This window comes from Nuphar pumila, chromosome 6 (genome assembly GCF_984573655.1).
Source record: "Nuphar pumila chromosome 6, dmNupPumi1.hap1.1, whole genome shotgun sequence".
NCBI lineage: Eukaryota > Viridiplantae > Streptophyta > Magnoliopsida > Nymphaeales > Nymphaeaceae > Nuphar > Nuphar pumila.
In genome coordinates, this window is record NC_143254.1 from 84,502,632 (window position 1) to 84,526,941 (window position 24,310).

General features: G+C 38.8%; 1 pseudogene across 1 annotated transcript; it reads right to left on the reverse strand.

Moving 5' to 3' along the window:
- Positions 1-1,518: 1,518 nt before the first annotated feature.
- LOC149835004 (F-box protein At4g18380 pseudogene) lies at positions 1,519-7,226 on the reverse strand (annotated as a pseudogene). The gene is made up of 2 exons (XR_016432441.1): positions 7,123-7,226; positions 1,519-2,489 (listed from the first exon to the last, which is right to left on the reverse strand). The product of XR_016432441.1 is annotated as an F-box protein At4g18380 pseudogene (transcript).
- Between the last annotated feature and the right edge of the window lie 17,084 nt (positions 7,227-24,310).

The window sequence follows — 24,310 nt, forward strand, 5'->3', positions numbered from 1 at the left end:
CTGTGTTCAATGTACGAAGGCCATGTGGTTTCTTGATGTAACCAACAACTCCAACAACAATCATTGGAGGTGTTTCAATGACAGTCACTGCCTCACATGTTTCCTTGTGAAGCTTTGAGACAAGAATAACTTTCATAAGAAATGAAATGACTTATAAAAAAACACATTTGAAATGGTTTTGGCAGAAAATGATTCCTTGAAAAATGACCTACCCCAGGAAGTTGGAAACAATCAAATGCACAGATGAAATACGAGTCAGACCCAATCTATGCATCCTTGAAATTCTGGAAAACTTTAGGCCATTGAAACCATCTAAACAGTAAAGCATAAATCATTTGGTTTGTTTACTTTGACAATTATCACAATTCCAAAAACTTATTAAAGAATACTTAGGTGACGGGATCTCATAGTTAGTCCACTCAGTAAGCATGAATTGCATGCTAATATGAAAGGTTTAATATATCAATAGTAAGATAAAACAAAGCTTAGAGTAATCTAATTCAGGAGAGACAAACAAACCAAGACAACTTTAATTGTAGACAACAAAAAAAGGAAACTGCCAAGTGAAAATAAGATTTAGCATGAGTAAAGAGTCAAACAACAAAATGTAGACAATTTGATGATTAATCAGCTTACTTGATCCAGGCTTGTCCACCTCCCTGACAATGTGTGTCTTTCCAGCCTTGTATCCGAGAAAGGCTGTAAGTCGACATGCCTTGCTTGGGTTGTCTCTTGGGAAAGATTTCACTAAGGCATTTCATGAAACGGACACGATAATGAATGAGTAAATTACAATCATAACTAATTACAATAACAAAAAAATTGGTGCACATCCATCCTTAAATCAGTCAGTAGCAACAACAACAGGAAGTATTATTTGAGATGAACAATAGAATTATTTGGACAAGGCTACAACTAAGTATTTTGTTAAATAGCTAGGCCAAGTGGCCTTTTTTGTGACAAAAGATGAGAGATGCAGTCAACATGCTAATATTACAATCGTATAAGTTGTCATTTGATAATGCCAACAAAACTGTTGAATAAACCAAACCACAGAGCAAGTCCTAAAATTCATCCACATAATTAAAAAAGAATTGACGATAGTATTGCAGGTAGATGTCTAGCCATACCTTTACACGCTTTCGATCCAAATCTCTTGTGCCACAAACAGGGAAGACACCCAAAACAAAGCAACTTAAAAAGAAATGGTAGACCTGATGCACATACAAAGCAGAATTACTGACAACTGAGGAAAATAGATACCACAATAAACTGCAATAAGATGTAGATGGAAACATATCAACTCTAGAGCAACAAGTAATATATCAGACATCAAATGCAATAGTAAGAGAGTTTTTAACAGATACTCTGATCTACTCCAGCTTTACAATGGCATACTGTCACGATGCAATTTCTACAAGCAGCAAGACACCACTTTTCCACATTGAGCACTAGATCAATCCCAAGCAAAGGAACAATTAAAAAGAATAAAAGAAGGAAGAAAAAAACCACTATTTTTTAGTGAGAATCAAAATTCATAACCCACTAAAAGAAGAAAATTACATCAAAGAATTTTTATTACAAATTGAAGACTATTTTACAGAGATCGTCATCATCATCACCACCACCACCATCACCATAGACGGATGATCTTACCGCCGATCTGCATGGCACCATCCTTGATTTCACAGATGTACAATACCCACATCATTCTTGTTTGTTCAAACCATTCTCTCCGCCGAACTCCAGGATCATTTCCCCTTTTTCCCCCTTACTTCTGCATAGCAAAATCAGAATTCCCCAGAGATTTCAAAGAGATTTCTCTCATAACGGGTTCATCTCCAAGAGGTAAGTTCTCCTATTAACCATGTCTTTCGCAACTTCTCTGAAGATCTCCTCGAACGCGCTTGCAAAAAATGCTTTCGTTGTCTCCTTCTTGATCGGCCAGTCGGTCGACCTAATGGTGACGAGAGTCACCCCCTCCAACACATACCCGGATGCGAGCTTGAGGCGAGGGGCGTACCACAGCTTCATGTTCAAATCCGGGACCTGCATCTTGTTGGAGGAAGACGACGACGACGGTGCCATAGGCACCCGCCGAAACTCCACGAGCTGCTCCTTCCCCATGCAGAGGATCCTCTGCCCGTTGACATTGGTGAGAACCAGGCTATCGAGCGTCGAATGCTCTGCCATGATCTGCTGAAGGAGGTAATGTCGGGCGAAGGCGGCGATCAGCGAGGTGATCGTCCAGACAACACACAGCTTCATCCCGCCGTTCATGTAAAACGACTCTGGGATACCTCCCTGGTCCTCAGCCGCAATTGGGGTCCCTCTCGGCTTCAATGGCGGGATCGACGGGGAGATCGTCGCCAGCAGTGGGCCACCGATAGGAGGTGGCACCAAGGATGGCGCAACTCTTGAGTGAGCTCCCGAACTTGGCCTTCCACTTGAGGAAGAGGGCGTCGTCGTTGACGCCGAGCTCACCGTTGTGGGACGCCCCAAACCCGGACCTTGGAAAAACCTTTGGTTTTTTAGCAATTCTTTTTTTGAGATAGTTTTAACTCAAGCAACGAAAATACAAAAGAAAGGGGTAAGCAAAAGCCGCAAGTCTAAGCGGCCCACAATAAGTGATACATATCAAAAGCAAAGTCCATACAATGCCAAATAGTTCAAGGTACAAAATGAGACATTATACAACAATTCTAACAGTCTCTCAAAACGAGAAGAAAACTCCCCTCAAACCCCAAAAAAGAAGAAGTCAGGATTTGCAGTCTAAGTATGGGTCCCAAGCCTTCAACTGCGCATTGTCGCATCGTAACCTAGCAGTCATCACCTGTATCCCCATAAAACGGGGTCAGAACTCTTGCGAGTTGGTGTGATAAAACATCCATATAATATCATTTTTAAAGAAAAAGCATACAACATGTGTCAGGTAAGTGCACATGCTACAAGACTAAGCAACAAAGGAAAGTAACAAGTGCAACAGGTTATGTGAAACAGACCAAGGAACACAAGCGAGCAACTACTGTACAACGCGTAAAACAGAAACAAGAGCAGTACTAACGTAAACAAGCAAACAACTAAAGTAAGTTAGTCTGTTTGGTTAGTAATTATGTTCTTCTAATTACTCTTTCAGGTACGCGAAGGAACCTCGCATTCTGTGAGACATGCACCCGACATTTGTTATTCAATTTTTAGTGTGGTAACCGGGGATGCTACAGACTGAGTAACCTCATGTGGGCAACGCGTAGCTAAGAGAACCCCTCACATAGGTAATGGATTGCAATCTATACTACTGTAGTAGAGGTACCTTAATAGGTAACCTCGACCTCTCTAACTCTGAGTGACTGGAGGTCAAGGATGCCTCAACTCCTACAAACGAGTCATAGTAACGACGTGTCACTCAGGGTTGTATCATCCACCCTCTCTAAGGTGAACCGTTTTGTGAATGAGGAATAATGGTTTATCTTTCTTAGGCTAGTTTGACACTCACACCTCCTTTCGAGGTGTATATGCCTCGTGGTTCCCACGGAGTATGCAAACAAGGACTTGGCCTGCCCATTCACGTGATCGGTTTCACATGGCCCACAAAAGAGCACATCGTCGGTGAAGGCGATACAACACCATTTTTTTTATTTCATATCTAGGGTATCACAATACGTGAGCTCTCTCACAAACATGGGACCTCCGCCCAAAGACTCCAGCAGAGTCGCAAACCTCAACAAGTGTTCTGTGTTAATACTATTATGGTGTTCAAGTCTCAATCATTCATTATATCAACTGTGTAATGTGCACTTGGTGCACTTTTCAATGTCTCGAGCACGTGACTAAGATGTACCACTCGAGGTACGTACTAAACAGTATAAGTATCAAGATGTGCCAATATGTACGTGAAAAGCTATATTACACATTATTTTAATCTTTTGCACAAGTATCGCAACTGAAACAATGACACTTACACATATTTCTGGAACATAATCCAATACGTGAAAATATGCAAAGTGAGTGTATTATTCGGCATTCATATGTGATACAATATTCAAATATGCGTAATTGAATCATGATTGCATACATGTCAAAATGACAGTTTTATTGCATACTTTGAACATGAGCCATGATTACAATTTCTAAGGAAATGCATTTAAGATATCGTACATAGGCAAATATACATATCGCGACCACATGCATAAAGATCTCGCGATATCAACACACACAAGTGTTGAAGAATATGATTTTGTGTATTTTCATTCGTATATGAATTACATTAGCATTTTTAAGGCCGGTTGTCGTGCTTGCGGGAACCAACTATGCGAATATGGTGTTTTTGGCAAAAACAACCAAAATCCAAAACAAAGGCAAAAAGAGAACGCACCGGGTGGGCAGCACACTGATCACCGCTAAGCTTGCCATCTCGCTGCCATGACAAGACAGCAAGGAGGCCACGAGGTTGCCTCGAAACAATACACATGCACTTGGTTGATTGCGGTCGACCGGATATGACAAGCAATGGGCAGCTGAGTTGCTGATCCAAACGGGGTGCAGACTGCAACCAAAGAGGTCAGTCCCACCAGTCTGGACATGCACAGTGTGTGCAAAAAGTCCATTCAGTACTCGCTGGATAGCACACACAAACACTCAAATTTTGCTTCTTACTTTTCTTTTCTTTTCTTTTGGTTTATTTTGTTTTGCAGGTTGGCGGCAAGGAAAGGGAGCTATGGCCGTTTGGATGAGCTTCAATGGGGAGCTTAACTAGGTCTGGTCCCAATGAGATCAAGCCCAACTGGGCTTACCCACACCTTGGTCTGACCCCGGGGTGGTTCGGACCAAGTGGGGGGCGCACAAAGAGGGAACCAGCTGTTACAGTGGGTTGGGCTCCAAGATCAAGGGGTCTTGTCCTTAGGACCAAACCTCATGGGTCTGATATAACCTTGGTCTGAACCCATATGGTTCAGACCCGGTGCTGCAACAAGTGCAACACTGTCCAAGGGCCAAAGTGGTGGCCGACTAGGTCACTCGGGTGCACTAGCACCCATCTAGTTGCCTTGCTATCGCACCAAAGGGGGTCCAAAGAGACAAAGAGTCTGGTCCTTCGGGCCAGACCTCGGGGGTCTGATGGTGGCTCTGGTTTGAACCCACATGGTTTGAACCAAGTGTTGCACAAAGTGCATCCCTATCCAATGATTGCAACCAAGCCATGCAAGGTTGCCTGGGTGCAACAAGCACCCGACTACTCGCCGCCGCCCAAGGAGAGTGCAAGGCTTCGCGTCAAGGGTGCACAACTGTTGCACCTCACCAGTGGGGACAGATCAGGGAGGACCCTGGTCTGAACCAACAAGGTTCAGACCAGGTGCTGCAGACTGCAGCCTGATCCATAGGCCAAAGCCAAGGCCAGCAAGGTCACCCGGGTGCACTAGCACCCGGCTAGCTGTTGGCGTGCCTAGGTGGGTGCTCGGTTGGGACAATGCCCAGGTGGGCTGGGCCAAAACGGGCCAGCATGGTCTGGTTCGTGATAGGCCAGACCTAGCTGGGTCAAAGGTGGTCCCTGGTCTAAACTGGGGAAAGGTTCAGAGCAAGGTGGTAGGCCATGGCCTGCACCCAAGGGGTGGGTGCACCAAGATGAAAACCCAGGTGCAGCTTACACCTGGTTGTTTGTTGCAAGGAAGCAACCAAAGGGGGTGTGCCCCAACCGAGTCCCTGCTCGGTTAGCGACACCCTAGCAGGTCTGAACCAAGAGTGGTTCAGGCCACCTAGGCTCAACAAGGGAGGGAGCCACAATAAACCCCCGGACTGGGGTGCTGCGGTGGTGCGGTCAAGGGCGCACAAGAGGAAGTGAGGCAAGAGGAGGCCCGAACTGACCAACCTTTGGTCAGTCTGGGTCCTTGTTGTAGTGGTTTCAGCAACATGTAGCAGGGCCAAGGTGACCCCTACGTGAAAGAAAGGAGGCCTAGGCTGGCTGCAAGGGAGCCCAGCCCGACCGTGCAACCATCCAACCGGAAACACATTCATAGTGCAAGAAATTCTGAAAAAAGAACCACATCATCCATAGGAAAACAAATAACAATGGAACAAGGAATTACAAGTAGCATTTTTAAATGGAAAGAGAACATTTGTGGTTCTAATCCACCACAAACCATTTGCTTACAACGTATGCAAATCGATTATGTGCTTCATAGCATGAACCGAATGCTATTCCTTGAAAAAGAAAATGCAAGGATGGAAATCTCACCTTGGAGTTTCGGTTGAGGTAGGAGGAGGTGTGCTTCTAGTACTTGGGTTGGGTCATCACCACACACTCTCTCACACACACACACTCACTTAGGAAAATCGTTGGAGGGAAAGAAGAGAAAAAGTGGGAGAGAGGAGAGAAGAGAAGATAAGATCTTTCTCTCTCCTCCCCCCTTTCTGAACCTTAAATAAGGTTAATGAGAGATGGAGGGCTGAGAATTGGAAAGGAAGATGGAAGGTCCTCCCATCTCCCCCCCCCCCCCCCCCCCCCTAGAATCCTCTCTAGGTTTGACCCTTGAAAGACCCCTTTAAAAAGGGTCCCCCAATCTCTACCAACTCCCCTTGATTTAAGGGCTCATGTCTTTTCTTTTTGACTTTTCAAACCCATTTGAATTCATTTTTTTTAAAGTAGCATGGGCTGAGCTCATGCTCACGTGGGCGCCATGCCAACAACTTCTCCTAATGCCCAAAAATGACCTACTTTTTGAATTTTTTGAAAACCTTCCTTGTTTTTCTGTAAAATTCTAATTTGATTATTTTTAAAAGCCTAATTATTTTTCATTTTGAAGTTAGGCTTTAAAACTTTAAATGTCCCATTTCTAACTTGTATTTTATGAAATAAAACTTAAGTTTTAAATTCGTTTTTTAAGTCTCTAACATTATTATATATTTTAATCAAAAGAAAACTCTTTTATTAAATCAATTCTTAAAAGATTTCAAGGTTTAATATATATATATATATATATATATATATACCCTAGGCTAACACATATGTATACATATATTTTTATGTTCGCATACATATACGTACATAGACATATAGGCTCATACATGAAATTTGAAATTTCCATTACAATTTGAATATTTTTCTCGGAAAATTTGTGGATCTTACAGCCAGGGAGCTCAATGTGGAGCCGGCGGATCTCCTTGAAGGAGCGGAGGACCTCGCTGGGAGAGTGGTGGGAGACCTCTGCGAGGATGATGCGCTTGGGGCCGATCATCTACTGGATGGCCTGCATTGGTCGGAGGATGCTGTCAAGGAGCAGCTTGGCGAGGTGGGCGAGGACGTCACCCGGCTTGGTACCGCCACCGTCGGAGGGGTCATCGTTGTCGTCATCATTGCCGGAGATGATGCAGTTGATACGGACCATGACAAAGTCGACCTGGGGGAGGAAGGAGGTGAAGCGCCTAGAGACGGTAGAGCAGCGGTCGAGGGCCTTGACGTCACCTAGCTTGTTTAGGATGAGGAGCAACACGGAGTCAGGAAGCCGATTAAAGTGGTCCACCACCAACATCGACATCCCAAGCCACTCGGTAATGAGAGAGAAAGAGAGTTTTGCACCCTAGATGGGCCGTTTAATATCGAAACTTAGCGACGGATTAGCGAAAAAATTTTTTTGTCTTAAACGTCACCGCAAATTAGCGACAGCGTATCGACAGAAAAATTATGTTGCGAAGTTGCGACGGAGTTTGAGACAGAATGTTTTTGTCGCTAATTAGCGACAGATTTTGAGACTGAATTTTTTCATCGCTAATTTTGCAACTAATTCAAATTTTAGGGATGACTAGTTTTCTCTAGCTAATTCATCGCAACTTTGCGATAAATTATTGTTGTCGTAAATTTTTTTCGCTAATTAACATTTTTCTTATAGTGCAGGTAAAATAATGGTTTTAAAAAGAAAGTTAAAAAGATAAAATTGAAAGCTAAAATCAAAAACCCTAAACCAACTAAAAACCTACATGGATTGAAAAATTCTCAAATGCAGTGCCACCTAAATGGGCCCCATATTTGGTTTTAAAAAAAACAAATAAAACATGGTTTTTAAATGGGTTAAAAAATGAAAGATAAAATCACAAGTGAAAAACAAAGTCTTAAAGCAACTAAACTTCTGAAAAACCAAATAAAAGAAATGGGCAAGATGTGACGCCACTTCTGATTTTAAAACCAAAAAAATAAAAAATTAAAAAGGTTAAAAACAAATGTTAAAATAAAGGGATAAAATAAAAGTTAAAAAGATAAAAACAGAGTTGTAAATCAACTAGAGTTTTAAAAAAACCAAAATTGGAAAACCCAAATGAAAGAAATGATCAAGAAGTGACGCCACCTAGGTGGGTCCCATCTGAGGTGAATTGAATCTCAAATCCATTTTGAAAATTCGAGTTTGACAAAAATCCGAATAAAAAACCGAGCTGGATCCAAATCTAACATATTGGAAAAAGTTGTTTTTTTCTGAAAAGTATTTCAAAATATCAAATGTGAAGCACTAGGTTTGAATATAAGATACAAAAATCAATTTTTGAGTCACAGGTTTGAAATTGAAAGAAAAGCTTTGAATTCGGATCTGGATCCGAAGTTTTAAAATGACAAATGGATTTGGATCTTGAACCATGGGTCTGATTCATATTCGAAAATGATGAAAGATTCTGGATAGAATTGGAAAATGAACTTTGAATCTTGATAAAATAGTTGAAATGGCTTATGGATCAGAGATGAGCTTAGCCAATGGATCTTGGATGAGAAATAAGGTGAAAATGGATCTTGGATTGAAGAATGAATCCGAAATGATAAATGATTGGATTATGGATATTTGATGAGATAATCCAGGCTCAAAAAATAAATTGAACCCTGGACATAGATAATAAGGTGAATTGAATAAAAATCTAGGTTCGGGATAGAGAATGGATATCAGATCCAGTACTGGATCCAATATCTGAATTGAAATGTGAATTGGATCTCGGATATAGATAAAATATCAGATGAAGGAGTTGATCTGAGTCCTGATTGGGAATTGTCTGAGCTTGAAAATTGACTGAATTGATATTCAGAATAAAATGATCAAGAAATGATTTTGCCCCTGCAGGGTGAAGAGTGACACTGGGAAACGAGGTTTAAACTTATTTAAACTGAATTAGACTAAATTCTAGGATTTCTAAACTCAGATGAACTAAAAAGACACTGACTCAACTAGACTCCTAGACTATATGATCAAGAAATGACACAATTCTCGATGAAATTGTGAGAAATGCACATTGGAGTGAAGTGAGTAATGAGAGTATACTGAGTTTGAGCTGGAATGACACTCAAATACACTGAAGTAAACTAAATCTAGAGCTTAGACACTTGATAGACTAACTAGGATTTATCTTAATTCTAGATAAAATCAGCTAAAATGAGCTGAAATAAGCTCCAAGAATATGGAAGATAAATTTGAACTAGAACCAGGTCACTTGAACTTCTGGTGAGCTCAAGTTAGACTCAGGGAAATAGAGTCGACTGGAATTAATGACTCTAAGACAATTGGTTTGGGATTTGAGCTAGAAATGGGCTCATTTCTAAGGAAATGAACCAATTTTAGCTGGAATGAACCGACACTACTCATCGTAAGCTCAGAAGAACTAGAAATGATTGACATTTTAACTGTTCTGAATTTAAAATAAGCTTGGTTGGGTTTTACTAACAAGGGTCTAAGGTGACCTAGGGGTAAAATGGTAATTTTGCTGATAAAATAGGGTGAAATGACCTCTAAACTGGGATAGACCTAGGGGTGAAGCTCCTACACTGGTACTACAGGGTTGGCATCTGTGAAAGGGGGTGTCCAAAATGAACTTGGAAAATTTAAGGTTTTTGCATATTGATGGTGTTGATTCCTTATATTGGTCGAGGGCTAAGTGTGAAACCTACTAATAAAATACAAATTGTGTGTTAAACTACACTAAGAACCTAACTTGACCTCAGAAAAATTTTACCCATTTTCAGTATCTATTGACAATGGTAATAAAAGAAGAAACTAAATTTGTTTGCATTTAATAGGGACATGTATATAAAAGAAAATTCTTATAAAAGATAATAAGTTATTCATGCATGTGCATTGATATCATGCATATTCTTGTTATGTTTTAGATCATGCATATTTACTTGATCCCTTACTTGAGCTAAATTAATGATTGCATGATAGTTGCTCTCTAATACATGATAAATGTTTTTTATTGCTTAGTAGTGAACTCTATTGTTTAATAATTGTTCCTTATTGCACGAATGATTAATTGAATACTGAATTTGTTATATTTGCATCCCTCTAAAATGTTGCAAAAATCTTATTTATATTTTTTTTTACTTATTTGATTCACTAGAGGGACTCGTACACCGGATCTATGATTCAGACACCCTTATTTTAATGTTTTTCACAGCCTCTGAGGCTTAATGAGGAAACCTGCTATTACGAGGAGCTACGAGAGCTATACGATTATTGAACAGATTTACTTAGGGATAATATGACTCTACTTTTGGATTCATTTATATTCCTTTATATCTTGTTCTTAGACTCTATGCTTTTAATTAATAAAGTTGGTTTGTTTTTCGTTGATGATAATGTAAGATCCCTTGTGGTTGTAGATTGGTTATTACTGTAAAGGCTCTGAGTCTCTGGGAATGTTTTCGCAAATGTTTAAAAAAAATCTTCTTTTTAATGGGTATGAGTTGAGGTTGTTACAGTTTTGGTATCAGAGCACACCACAAAATCTTAAATTTTTACCATCTTTTAGTACCAAAAGTTTATTTTTGGTAATTAAGCCCTATTAAAAAAATGTCAGCAAGTCATGGCTCGTACCCAAGAGCAATCTTCACCACTGGTAAGGTTATTAGATACTTTTTATGAAAGTGTTTGAATTTCTTATAATGGAATGCATGCAGAGCTTAATTAATTGCGTTTGTCTAAATTTTGAATTTTGATGTGCTTGTATTTTTGTATTTGTGTTGGAATCAATCCTAAGGGGGTAGGTTGATTAGGGTATAAAATTCTAATAATTTTTCATATTTTAAATGTATACCCACACCTTTTCGGTACATCCTAATTTTATGAATGAAATTCTTTTAAGGGGGTAGGGATGTAATATCATGTATTTTCATACTTAGTCAATTTAATGATTTTTGAAAATTTGTCTAAGTAATGAAGAAAAATTGATAAACCTTTGCCATTAGGAATATGTTAATTGAGTCTTGACTTGGCACATGTCTCATCGTAAGGTCTAAACAAGCCAATTAAAAGGTAGTAAAAAGTTTTTTTTTTAGCCTTTAAATTCAAGAAAAATTTGGGTGAATTTCAAAGGCAAAATTCGAGTTATATACAGGATGCATCTCGAAATTCTAAGTATAATGGTATTTTACTTTTCCAAATTCGGGCTACAGTTGACCTGAAAATCATATTTTTTTTAAAAAAGTCAGCCTCGACGGCCCGAGTCCGGATTTGGATCGGACTGAATCCAATATATATGATCTAAGTTAATATGAATTTGGACTCAATCCAAGACCCATATTAATCTGGAAGTGATCCATCTTAGGATCCAAATGGGTTTTGGATCTTAGATTCAAATCCAGATCCAAAATTCATACCCAACAATAATATATCTCTAAATTCAGTATTTAAGTTTAATTGAAAGTTAACTAGAGTTAAAAAAACTCCGAAAGGGATAGGGTACCCTCTAAAAGTTTCTTGATATTTAATTATTAATAAATAATTAAATTATTATTAAATTAAAATTAATTTTGAATTTCAGTTTTGGTTAACTAAATGGACTCCCTGAAAGTTGCTAAGAGGTAAGAATAAAAAGAGTTATTAAAAAAAAAGACTTCTTTTGGAAAGAAGGGTGGAAAAGTCAACATGATAAAAGTTCAAAAAAATTAGAAAGTACGGCTCGAGATGGACTCCCACATGGGAAGTCCAATCTCTAGCCACTATTTAGAAGGGGCTGGAAGGATAAGGGGGGCAGTCACTCCCTTTTTTTCCATATAAACTCAAAAAAAAAAGAAATAAAGAGAAAGAGAGAAAAAGAAAGAAGGAGGAGAAGAAGGTAGAGGAGGAGACCATCGTCCTCCCCGGAGATCTAACGTTTTCCTTAATCCCACTTTTTGAACATCAACAAGATACGAGTTTTCTCTTTTGATTCGAATGGGAAAAGGAACCTAAATTTGATTTAGATACAATTTTTAAGGAATCCATACAAATCTAAATTTTTCTCTATTTTTAAGTTATGAGAAATTAGTATGTTCATGGTAGTTCGTGTGTTGCAAATTTAAGCTTTTATTTTATGGTAAAAGTGTGTTTGATATGAGATTGATGCATTCATTACTCATGAGATTCGAAGGAAAAACATATTGATTTTGTCTACGTATACATGTAAATATGTTGATCTATGCATGTTCCTGAATTTACATATTCAGACGTGTATGAATATGTAAATTCATGTACAGATCCTGTATATGTATATTATGTTGTTTTTCTACACTAGAAAATACAGGTCTTGTATGTACAGATTTTGAGGTATTCCTGCAGTAGAAAATATAGATATTGTACACAAGTATCATGTTAATTTTTTTTCTGCATTAGAAAACACAGATCCTATTGCTCAATACCTGTTAAATTCCCGCAATGAAAGTACAAGTTTATTTTATACATTGAAGACATTATGGATTTCTACTTGGACTTCTGATTTGGGGTTTGTTTATCATAATGTCTTAAAACAATTTCAAAATTCACATTTTTAAGACATCATCTATGCCTTGATGCCTTAGGTTGCAATTTTTGAATATGCAAGTTTATACCCATATAAAGCCACATTGTCTCCATCCATATTTGGTCATTCTCATTTCTTTTTAGCAAATTATAGATACATCAGAAATTTGCACATCGTACGGTTATGGTTCATGTTTAATGTATTGACTTAACACTACTTAATTTAGTTAAACTATGGGCCTTGGCATCATGATTTATTATGCCTCAGCTCTGGCTATTCTTAGTTTTAAAAACAAATTGAGTTGACACCAGAAATCTGCATTTATCGACCTGTATTGACTTTGTAGGTCCCTCACACATAGCTGACATGTTGACCAACATCTCTAGATAGTTTCTCTGACACTACTGGGCACATTCATGTGTAAAAAACAATGTTGAGCATGGCTTCCAGGGTCTAATTGTTATGGATCATACCAGAAACTGGAGTTTAAAATGGATTGGACTAGCCCCTATTTGGGGTTGGGTATGTCTAGTAGTCTTTATGGAAGTTTGTGAACCCAGATTTTGTAATCTTAAAACCAAAACTATATGTTGCCACCCTTCTGCATCTCAGTTTTTGAATTAATGATTACTTCTTCACATAGATTTTCATTGAATAACGCATGAAACCTTTGAATACCAATCAATTATATGCTTGCTAATTACGATGGAGTTGCAACTCATGACCAATGGCTTACAGCAGACTCGGGTAAGTCTGCCCTAGCCTGTCATTTGGACCTGGGCGACCAGCAATATGCTCCTCTTGCTGGTGCACTTTGGGCAAGGTTGCAGCAAGATGCAAGATTGCCCAAGCTAGTCGTAGTTTGAGTACAACCTCAAAGTATATATATATATATATATATATATATATGTGTGTGTGTGTGTGTGTGTGTGTGTGTGTGTGTGTGGTAAAATGAAATATAAATAAAACGTGCTTTTATTCAACTTATATAAAGAACATGTAGGGCTGAAGAGAACAATATACATATTAAGGGTGTAAATGGATATGTATAAATACATATAGTCAACCAGACTGGGGGTTCCTCCCACTCCCCTGCCAGCTTCTACTATGTATTGCAGACCACAGTGACCCTGATCAATACAATACTATGGTGGTTGGGCTGATCAGAGCGTGTGCACAGTTGCACCTGATGAAGTGCAGCAGATTAAGGGTGATCAGACCACAGCCTGCCGACTAACCTGTATGGCCAGCAAGGTGTGGCCTTGTCGGTTTACTCCATCCGAATGGTAACTAGTATAAGTTTGCTTGTACTTGTCACAGATCGGCAGTGGTCTGACCCTAAGAGAGAAAAATACATGCAATAGATGTATTTCATATAGCACAACTGATTTAGATCATTGATGGTTTTGGTGTCAAAAACAAATATGAATGGAAGTCAATTCTAGTTTTGAGACAGCTATGAAAATTTCAAGCCAACGCCAATCCCCGACTCCAAATGCAATTTGGATTGAGTATCAGCCTTGTATGCTAATACAAGTCATTATCAGCAAACCCTGACATTGTAGGGTTCGGTAATGGCCAGATCCGAGTCAAACCCAACACACTGATAGTCTTACTTATAAATGTTTGAGGGTTAAAATCAGTCCATACATAATTATACAGTAGCTCTGATTTCGTTTGGCATGGGTACAAACTTGTAGGCCTCTAATTGGGTTCGGTTAAACCTCAGTTGGTCTACAATTTTATATCATGTTGTCACTATCTGACCTAAACAAGCATGGAACTAATGGCCTCTGTGAACCTATACCAAGTTGGTTTCGGGTTTTGAGTATACCGATCTGATGAAAAAGGGTTCTCGAGTGAATCCAAGTGGCAGTTTCAGCCCTGTATCACGTCAGGGTAGATTGAGCCTTCACATCAAACCATGCATTCTGAATAGTTTCTTTTTATCACAGTCACTCTAATTTTTAAAGTTGTTTTCATCGCATTTATCCTTATGAGTTGAATATTTTCCTGTTAACATATTCTTCCTTATGAATTGGAATATTTTTTCCTGTTGTCGCATCTATTGTGGTATTCATGACATGATCTAATGTCCCATATTTATGAGTAATTTATTATGTTTTGAAGGATCCATCATAGTATTTTTGTCTCATAAGTGTCATCTATGTGGATGTTGGGCAAATGTATATATTGTTAAGCCCCAACTGATTGAGATCGGCTGGGCACAGTCAACCAAAAAGAATTCTGGATAGAGTTAAACAAACAGAAACATAAAAAAAATACAGAGATTGGAATATCTGTCAAAAGAACCCAGATTCGTACATGTCAAGCATACAATAGACAAATATGCACACTTTTACAGTCTAATTTCTTACTTTGACACATAGTCAATTTTGCATATTTTTACATGTTCAAATATCAAGATCTTTATACATGTTACCTATGTAAATTTCCATATGATAAGTGCTCAGATTTATGTAACTTACACGTACAGATTTGCATATTTTGAATGATCATAGTAGGTTCAGATTTAACATGCCAGATACACATAGTTATGTCTAGATTGTCACATGCAAAATGCTTATGTTATTTTCAGCTTTGCACATGTTAAAGGTTTAGCTTTCATGCATGTAAATATATAAACTTGTACATGTTTTTTTATCCAGTTTTGCATGACTGTACATGTGCAGCTTTTTGTATGGTCATTACTAGACTGTTATGCATGTTTTCATGAGAATATTTGAATGTGTTCTTGTGCCTACACATGTTGTCCTGTGTGCGGGCAGCATGGTTTGGATTTGGTGGCTATATATTGTACCCCAAATTTTCCCAAAATGGCTAAAAGAATTATTGGTGATACATGATTATGACATTTAAAGTGTTACTACTTACATATACATGTAGTGGGCATGTGTAGTCCTGAAATTTACATTGTTGTTGCACCCGCATGATCATATGCATGTTTGCATATTGAACACGAGATGAATCATGAAAAGAAAGATGTATTTTTGCAAACATGTGATCATATGCATGTGAAATTTGTTATTTATGTACATTCTTGTATAATGTGTATGAATGTGCATTTAAAAGCATAAAAAGTGGATGCATAAGTGACATCTTCATTATGGTTTTTGCATTGGATGCATCGTTGGTCAAAAGTGGATCATCGCAGGCCGTGTGGGCTTTGAATAGGGGTTGCTCCATATTTGGTTTTCCTATGTATCACAAAAATAAACTTAATTTTTATTGAACTAATTGCATTGTTCTATGTTGCCACAGGCTATGGTCTCGTGATGTGTTTCGCATGTTGATTTGTGAAACGTATGATGCTAGTTTTGCATGTTGAATTGCAAACTCAAGAAATCGAAATAATAAAAAGATAATAAAAGAAAAAATAGTGTAATTCACATTTTCCTGGATGTTTCTTCTTTAGTATGAGAATCTTGGACTGCGGTTTTAGGGAACCGTGAGGATTCTAAAACTTTGTGTGCATTTGTGCCTTTGAACCCAACTAGGTGATTCACCTCTCAGCCACTATTTTAGGAAGATTCCTCCACTTTGTATGGGGTTGGTGTGTAGACATAGTTGTTATTATTGGTATACCAAGAAAGTGACATTATTGGATGTTGATTTTTTATAATGTCCCTACATTAGATGTTGATTTTTTATATTTTGATTGATGGTGTTGATTTTTAATATCGGTCAAGGTCTAAGTGTGGAACTGAGTAAAAAAATATAAATTATGTGTTAAACTACATTGGGGACCTAACTTGACTTCAGAAAATTTTTACCTGTTTTCAGTATTCGTGGACAATGGCAATGAAAAGAAAAACTAAATTTGTATCCATTTAATAGGGACATGCATATAAAAGAAAAGTCTGATAAAATATCATAAGTTACTTATGCATGTGCATTGATATCATGAATATCCCTATTATGCATTAGCTAATACATATTTACTTGTTCCTTTACTTGTGTTAAATTAATGATTGCATGATAGTTGCTCCATAATGCATGATAAATGTTCCTTATTGCTTAATAGTGAACCTATTGATTAATAATTGTTTCATCGTGCTTAATAATTAGTCCCTATTACACGAATGATTAATTGAATTATGAATTTATTGTATTTCCGTACCTCTAAAATATTGTATGAATCTTCTTTATATTCTTTTTTACTTATTTGATTCATTAGAGAGACTTGTACACCATATCTATGATTCTGACACCCTTATTTTAATGTTTTTTATAGTCTCTGAGGCTTAATGAGGGGACCTGCTATTACGAGGAGCTATGAGAGCTATACGACTGTTGGACAACTTTAGTTAGGGACAACATGGCTCCACTTTTTGATTCATTTATATTTCTCTATATATTGTTCTTAGACTCTATGTTTTTAATTAATAAAGTTGATTTATTTTTCGTTGATGGTAATGTAAGTTCCCTTGTGGTTGCGGGTTGTTTATTATTGTAAAGGCCCCGGGTCTCTGAGAATGTTTTCGCAAATGTTTAAAAAAAAATCTTCTTTTTAATCGGTATGAGTTGAGGTCGTTACAGTTTTGGTATCAGAGCACACCATAAAATCTTACATTTTTACCATCTTTTAGTACCAAAAGTTCATTTTTGGTAATTAAGCCCTATTCAAAAAATGTCAGCAAGTCATGGCTCGTACTCAAGAGCAGTCTTCACCACTGGTAAGGTTATTAGATAATTTTTATGAAAGCATTTGAATTTCTTATAATGGAATGCATGTAGAGCTTAATTAATTGCTTTTGTCTAAATTATGAATTTTGATGTGATTGTATTTTTGTATTTGTGTTGGGATCAATCCTAAGGGAGTAGATTGATCAGGGTATAAAATTTTAATAATTTTTTATATTTTAGATGTATACCCACACCTTTTCGGTACGTCCTAATTTCGTGAACGAAATTCTTTTAAGAGGTTAAAGATGTAATATCGTGTATTTTCACAGTTAGTCAATTTAAAGATTTTTGAAAATTTGTCTAAGTATTGAAGAAAAATCGATAAACCTTCAACATTAGGAATATGTTAAATGAGTCTAGTCTTGGCCCAGGTCTCATCGACAAGGTCTAAACAAGCCAATTAAAAGATAGTAAAAAGTTTTATTTTCAACCTTTAAATCCAATCAAAATTCGGATTAAATTCAGGTGAATTTCGAAAAAGAAATTTGAGTTATATACCGTTGGATGCGTCTTAAAATTTTGAGTATAATGGTATTTTACATTTTCAAATTTGGGGTACATTTGCATCAAAAATTGCATTTTTTTTTTAAATGACTGCCTCGATCACTACAAGAAAATACGTTGTTAGCGACAGACGTTAGCGATGAAATTTTTCCGTTGCTCGTTAGCGACGGATTACCGAGCGACAAACATCTGTCGCTATAATTAATGAAGTTTACGAACATAGCGACGAAATATAGTCTGTCGCCCAGTCCGTCGCTTCTTAGCGACGGTTTTTGCGACGTAATGGTTTATCGTTGCGATCGCACCATTTGCCAACGACGTTGGCGACCGAATCCAGTCCGTCGCTACTTAGCGACGGACTTGGCGACGGAATATAGTTCGTCGCTCGTTCCATAAATTTGATTTACGTTGGCTTAGCGACGGAATTCATCTGTCGCTAAGTCGTCGCTAATTTTCGAATAACCCTAATCCCAGACAACTTTTCCTTTTCTTCTTTTGCTGCTCCCGCCGTTTGTCGTTCGCCGGTCCCACTCCCGCCGTTCGCTGGTCCCATCGTTCCCCGGTCCCAACCCCCGGAGACATGTAAAGGCAGCCCCCCCCCCCCCCCCCCCCCGCGTTTTCAGGCAGGGGTTAACCCCCTGCCGAAAAACGCAGGTTTCGGCAGGGGGTTAACCCCCTGCGTTTTCCGGCAGAGGGTTAACCCCCTGCTGTTCCGGCAAAAGGTTTAACCTCTGCCTTTTCCGACAGGGGGTTAACTCCTTGCTGGAACAGGCAGGGGGTTAACCCCAGGCCTTTTCGGCATGGGTTTAACCCCCTGCCGGAACAGGCAGGGGGTCGACCCTCTACCTGATCAGGCAGAGGGGCGACCCCCTGCTGTTCCGGTAGGGGGTCGACTCACTGGCGAAAAGGCTGGGGGTCGACCCCCTGCCCGAACAGGGGGTCAGTTAACCCCCTATGTTCTGTAAGGGGGTTAACCCCCTATGTTCCGTAAGGGGGTTAACCCCCTATGTTCCGTAAGGGGGTCGACCCCCTGCTGGAACAGCAGGAGAGTCGACCCCTTGCCAGAACAACCTCTTTTTTTTTTCGTGGTGACTTCATTTTAAAACTGTGTTTTTTTGTGCTGATTTTTCAACGGAACCAGCTCGTGCTCAGCCACCTGTGGTAAGTAATTGACAAAAACAATGCAAATCGGGTAAATACCCGTGGTAAGTAAGTGATGCAAGCGTATCAGATGTTTTTTAATTTATTAGATGTAACACTTTATTGTTCACACACTCACTTAGTTGTTGATACTTAGGGTTGCTTTGTTGGAGTTCGGAGATCATGCTGAGCATGATTTTAATGTATGAATATTGAAGTGTTCTTATTTTTGGAGTACGGAGTCCATGCTAAGCATAGTAGTAGTTAGTGAGATATTGCAGTGTGTTTGCTGCAGGTACATGTTTGCCATTTGTTTGATATGAATGATTACGATGTATTGCAATGTTTGATGTAATTTTATCCATGCTTGCATGTAGTTACTTTCAATTTGATTATGACTTCCATGTGAAATTGTATAATGAATGCATGTTTCAAATGATTGTATCGTGTCATTAATAGTTTGCACATGAAAATATTAAGTTATCAATGCATGCATCAAAATTCTTGTTATTGCATGACATCATATATTGCATGATAAATTTGATATTTTCTTCATCGTAGCATTTTGATTGTTCTCTTTTAATTCGTTAGGCTATTATTCGTAACATCATAAGAAAATGACTGCAAACTGTGAATGGATGTACCGTAGGATAGTGGACAATGAGTTATCGCATGAATATATGGATGGTGTTGACAATTTTATAGAATTTGCAACGGCAAGTGTTAGTACAGTGGATCCCATAGGTCAGATTAGGTGTCCCTGCAAGATTTGTAAGAATAATCGATTTATAGAACCTCATAGCGTTAGACATCACCTATATAGGAAGGGTTTTGTGAGTAATTATCAAAACTGAACGTTTCATGGAGAAGAATTTAGAAACGATTTTGATGCACGGGTGAATGTGGTGCACGATAATCCATATACAGATTTGATATTTGATGCTGCAGGAACAAAATTGGGTTATGCTATGAGTTCTAGTGATGTAAGAACTGCCGTAGATGAAGAATCACCAAACGATGCAGCTAATAGATTTTATGATTTACTTAGAGATGCTGATGAGCCACTTTAGAACGGTTGCGAGAGTCACACTATCTTGTCTGCAGTTCTTCAACTAATGAATTTGAAGTCCGAGTATAATTTGAGCCAATCATGTTTTTACCGTTTGTGCATGATTGTGAAGAGTTTGTTGCCCAAAAATGAGAAATTGCCACAAAATTTCTATCGTGCGAAAGTTATGGTCAACGCTCTAGGTATGGGTTACAAAAAGATTGATGCTTGTCCAAATCACTGCATGTTGTATTTCAAGGAGCAGGAAAATGACATATCATGCCCCTCATGTGGGCATCCTCGGTTCAAGCCAAAGACAAGAGGCAATGGTAGCACGAGATCAAAGGAAGTTTCATACAAGTCGCTCCGCTACTTTTCTATCACTCCTAGATTGCAGCGATTGTATATGTCTTCAAGGACAGCTAAACACATGAGATGGCATGCAAATAAAGTTCGACACGATGAAAACAAGATCACGCATCCTGTTGACGCTGAAGCTTGGAAGCACTTTGATCGTACTCATCAGAACTTCGCAATGGAAGTGCGAAATGTTAGACTCGGTCTATGTACAGATGGATTTAATCCATTTGGGGGTAGATCAACTCCATACTCATGCTGGCCAGTATTTGTAACTCCATACAACCTTCCATCAAGCTTGTGTATGAAACGTCCAAATCTTTTCTTGTCTCTATTGATCCCTGGTCCGACCTCACCTGGCCAAAATCTTGATGTATATTTAAGGCCATTGATTGATGAACTAAAAGTATTGTGGGATGACGATGTTACCACGTATGATGCCACCCAAAACAAAATTTCAACATGAAGGCCATTGTTCTATGGACAATCAGTGACTTCCCTGCATATGATATGCTATCTGGTTGGAGCACACATGAGAGATTGGCATGTCTGTATTGCATGAAGGATTCCAAAGCTTTTAGATTAAGGCATGGAAGGAAGCCTTGCTGGTTTGAGTGCCATCGTCGATTTCTACCCAGCGACCATCCATTCTGACGACAAAAGAATGTGTTTAAAGCAGACATAACTGAAACAGAAGGTCCATCCTCAAGATTGTCTGGCATAGAGATTCTAAGAAGATTGTGATACTTTCCAGATGTATTAACAGATGTCCGCAGTCTTACACCTTTTCGTGGATTTGGGAAGGATCACAATTAGACGAAGAAATCTATTTTTTGGGAACTACCGTATTTGCCGACCCTATTGATACGACATAATTTGGATGTGATGCATGTGGAGAAAAATGTGTTTGATAATGTGTTCAATACAGTAATGAATGTTAAAGGAAAAACGAAGGATAATCTGAAGGCTCGTATGGATTTAAAATTAATATGTAAAAGACCAGAATTGGAACTCAAAGAGTATAATGGCAAAGTACTGAAACCAAAGGCAAAGTACGTGCTCAGACCTGATCAAATAAAACATGTATGTCAATGGTTGAGATAATTGAGATTTTCAGATGGATATGTCTCTAACATTGCTCGGGCTGTGAAGATTGATGATGAATAGTTATATGGGTTGAAGAGCCATGCTTGTCATATCTTTATGCAACAATTGATACCCCTAGCATTCCATGATATGTTAGACAAACCTATATGGGGGGTACTGTCTGAGTTGAGCGGATTTTTCAGAACATTGTGCGCATCGGAGGTCGTAGTATCAGATATAAAGAATCTCAAGGACTCTGTCATCACCACTGTTTGTCTGCTAGAAAAGATATTTTCGCCAGCATTTTTCGATGTTATGGAACATTTGATCATACATTTGCCATATGAACTAAGGGTTGGTGGCCCTGTGCAATATCGATGGATGTACCCATTTGAAAGGTATATGTTTTTTTATATTCGTCTCTTTAATGACAGATATTTAAAATTTGAAATGTATATTTTTGTCAGATGCATGTTCGACCTCAAAAAAAAGGTTCGTAATAAAGCAAGAATAGAAGACTCTATTTGTGAGGCGTACACTTTAAAAGAGATTTCAAATTTCTCATCTATGTACTTTGAACCTCATATTCCAACACGTTACACATGCCCGCCCCGTAACGATGATGGAGAACAAGTAACTGTAGCTGACAAGCTGTCGATATTTCAACCACTTGGGCATGCATTTGGTAGTTGCCGATCAAGGCTCTTGACAGATCAAGAGCAAGACGCAACACACATCTATATTCTTTTTAATTGCTCAGCGATCGACCCATACATCGAGTAAGTATATGTAGACGCAACACAATTATAAATCCTTTTATGTTTTATATGTAGATACATGGCTCGGTAATATAAGTATTTATGGTTTGCAGACAATTTGATCTGGAGTTGCAAAGAGAAGTTTCACATCTCACTGATGCAGAAGTACAAAAAGAACGTGAAACTAAGTTTGTGGAGTGATTGAAACAGTTGGTAAAGAAGCTAACATAAATGTAAGACCCGCAATTTTTCAGATAACACTGAATAAATTCCTGAGGCATTTTTTCAGTGAAAAATAGCATTTTTTATCGTAAAGCGAATCAAACTGATTCTTGCGATCCAAATATACTTAGGATATTCGTATCTTCACGAATATATGCTCAAACACTCTGGAAGCCATAACTTCCTACCTGAATAAAATCAAAGGATTCCTGCGAGCCAACTTTCTTAGTTGCATCAATACGAAGATAATGGCCTACTCAGAATTTTTCGAAAAAAAATGCCGAAAACTCAACTTTTTTGCGGGACCCGCAAAAATATTGGTGGGACCCACAGAAATATTCCTCAGAAAATATTCTAGAATATTCTAGAATATTCCAGAACCTTCCAGGGAATATTCCATGGAATATTCCTTCTGGATAAGATCAAACAGTCAGATGGATAAGATCAAACAGTCAGATGGATAAGATCAAGCTGGATTTCTGAAAAAGGCCAAGGGTATTTTGGTCATTGGGGTTGCTTAGGGGCTAAGCAACCTCACCTATAAAAGGAGGAGACCCCCCTTTGAAAAAATCGCCAACCCCTCCTCTCCTTTGCCTTTTCTCTCTCCTGAAACCTCCCCCAGTAGGTCTGAGCCTACTTGGCTTGGTCTGAACCTGCCTGACTTAGCCTGAGCCTGCCTGACCTGGTCCTAACCCACCTGACCTAGGTCTGAACCCACCTGACCTAGCTCAAACCCAGTTGACTTGACTTGAACCTAGTTGGGTTGGAAGTCAAAGTCAAAGTCCCTTTTGGTCCAACTTTTGGTTTGGATTTTTGAACCCAGACTTAGCCTACTTGGGTTGAGTTCGAACCTGCTGAACCCAGTTGACTTGGATCGAACCCAGTTTGGTTCAAACCACTTAGGTTGGGTAGCTTGACCTACTCTACCTCTTTCTCAACTAAGTCAGCTTCATCTGACTTAGTCTGACCTCTCGAAGGAAGGCTCAAAGCCGAAGAAGCAACTCGGAGCCGTTTCTTCCACGATTTGAAGTAAGTTCGCTTCATTAAACCATCTCTCTCAAGTATTTGATTATTTGTATATAGCATATACTTTCTGAAGTAGTATCTTGCTTTAGTTCTTGGTTGAGCCCTCTAGGACACTTCGGTGTTCACGCGCTCGCCTCGTAACTATCGTCGGATATATATGTTCGAATACGCAGTATATGCGTTCTTCAAAATAGTATCTCACCCTAGTTCTTGGTTGAGCCCTCTAGGACACTTCGGTGTTCACTCGCTCGCCTCGTAACTATCGTTGGATACAGATCTAGGTGTATATCTGTTGATTCTGCCGACGCGTCTTATATCGCACAGGCTATGTAATTTACCTTTGCCGTCGCGTCGTATGATGCCAAGGCTCCCTGCTTTCTGTACTTCCGATTAAAGCACTTCCGATTATGCATTTACTTACGCCGTCGCGTCAAACGATGCCAAGGCTCCTGCTTTCTGCAATGTATTTACTTACGCCGTCGCGTCGAACGATGCCAAGGCTTCTGCTTTGTTATATATGTAGAATATTTCGTTCAGTTACACACCCTGAACAATAGTATATGCATTTCCTTTACGCTGCCGCTGTATAAAGCACAGGCTTATGCTTATATTACATATATGGCGCATAAGTGAGCGTTAAAATAGAGATCAACTCCAAAATCGCCCATGCGATTCCCTTACCGCTCCTCGTACAAGATTCTGCTTGACGAATGAAGCCCCTATTGGA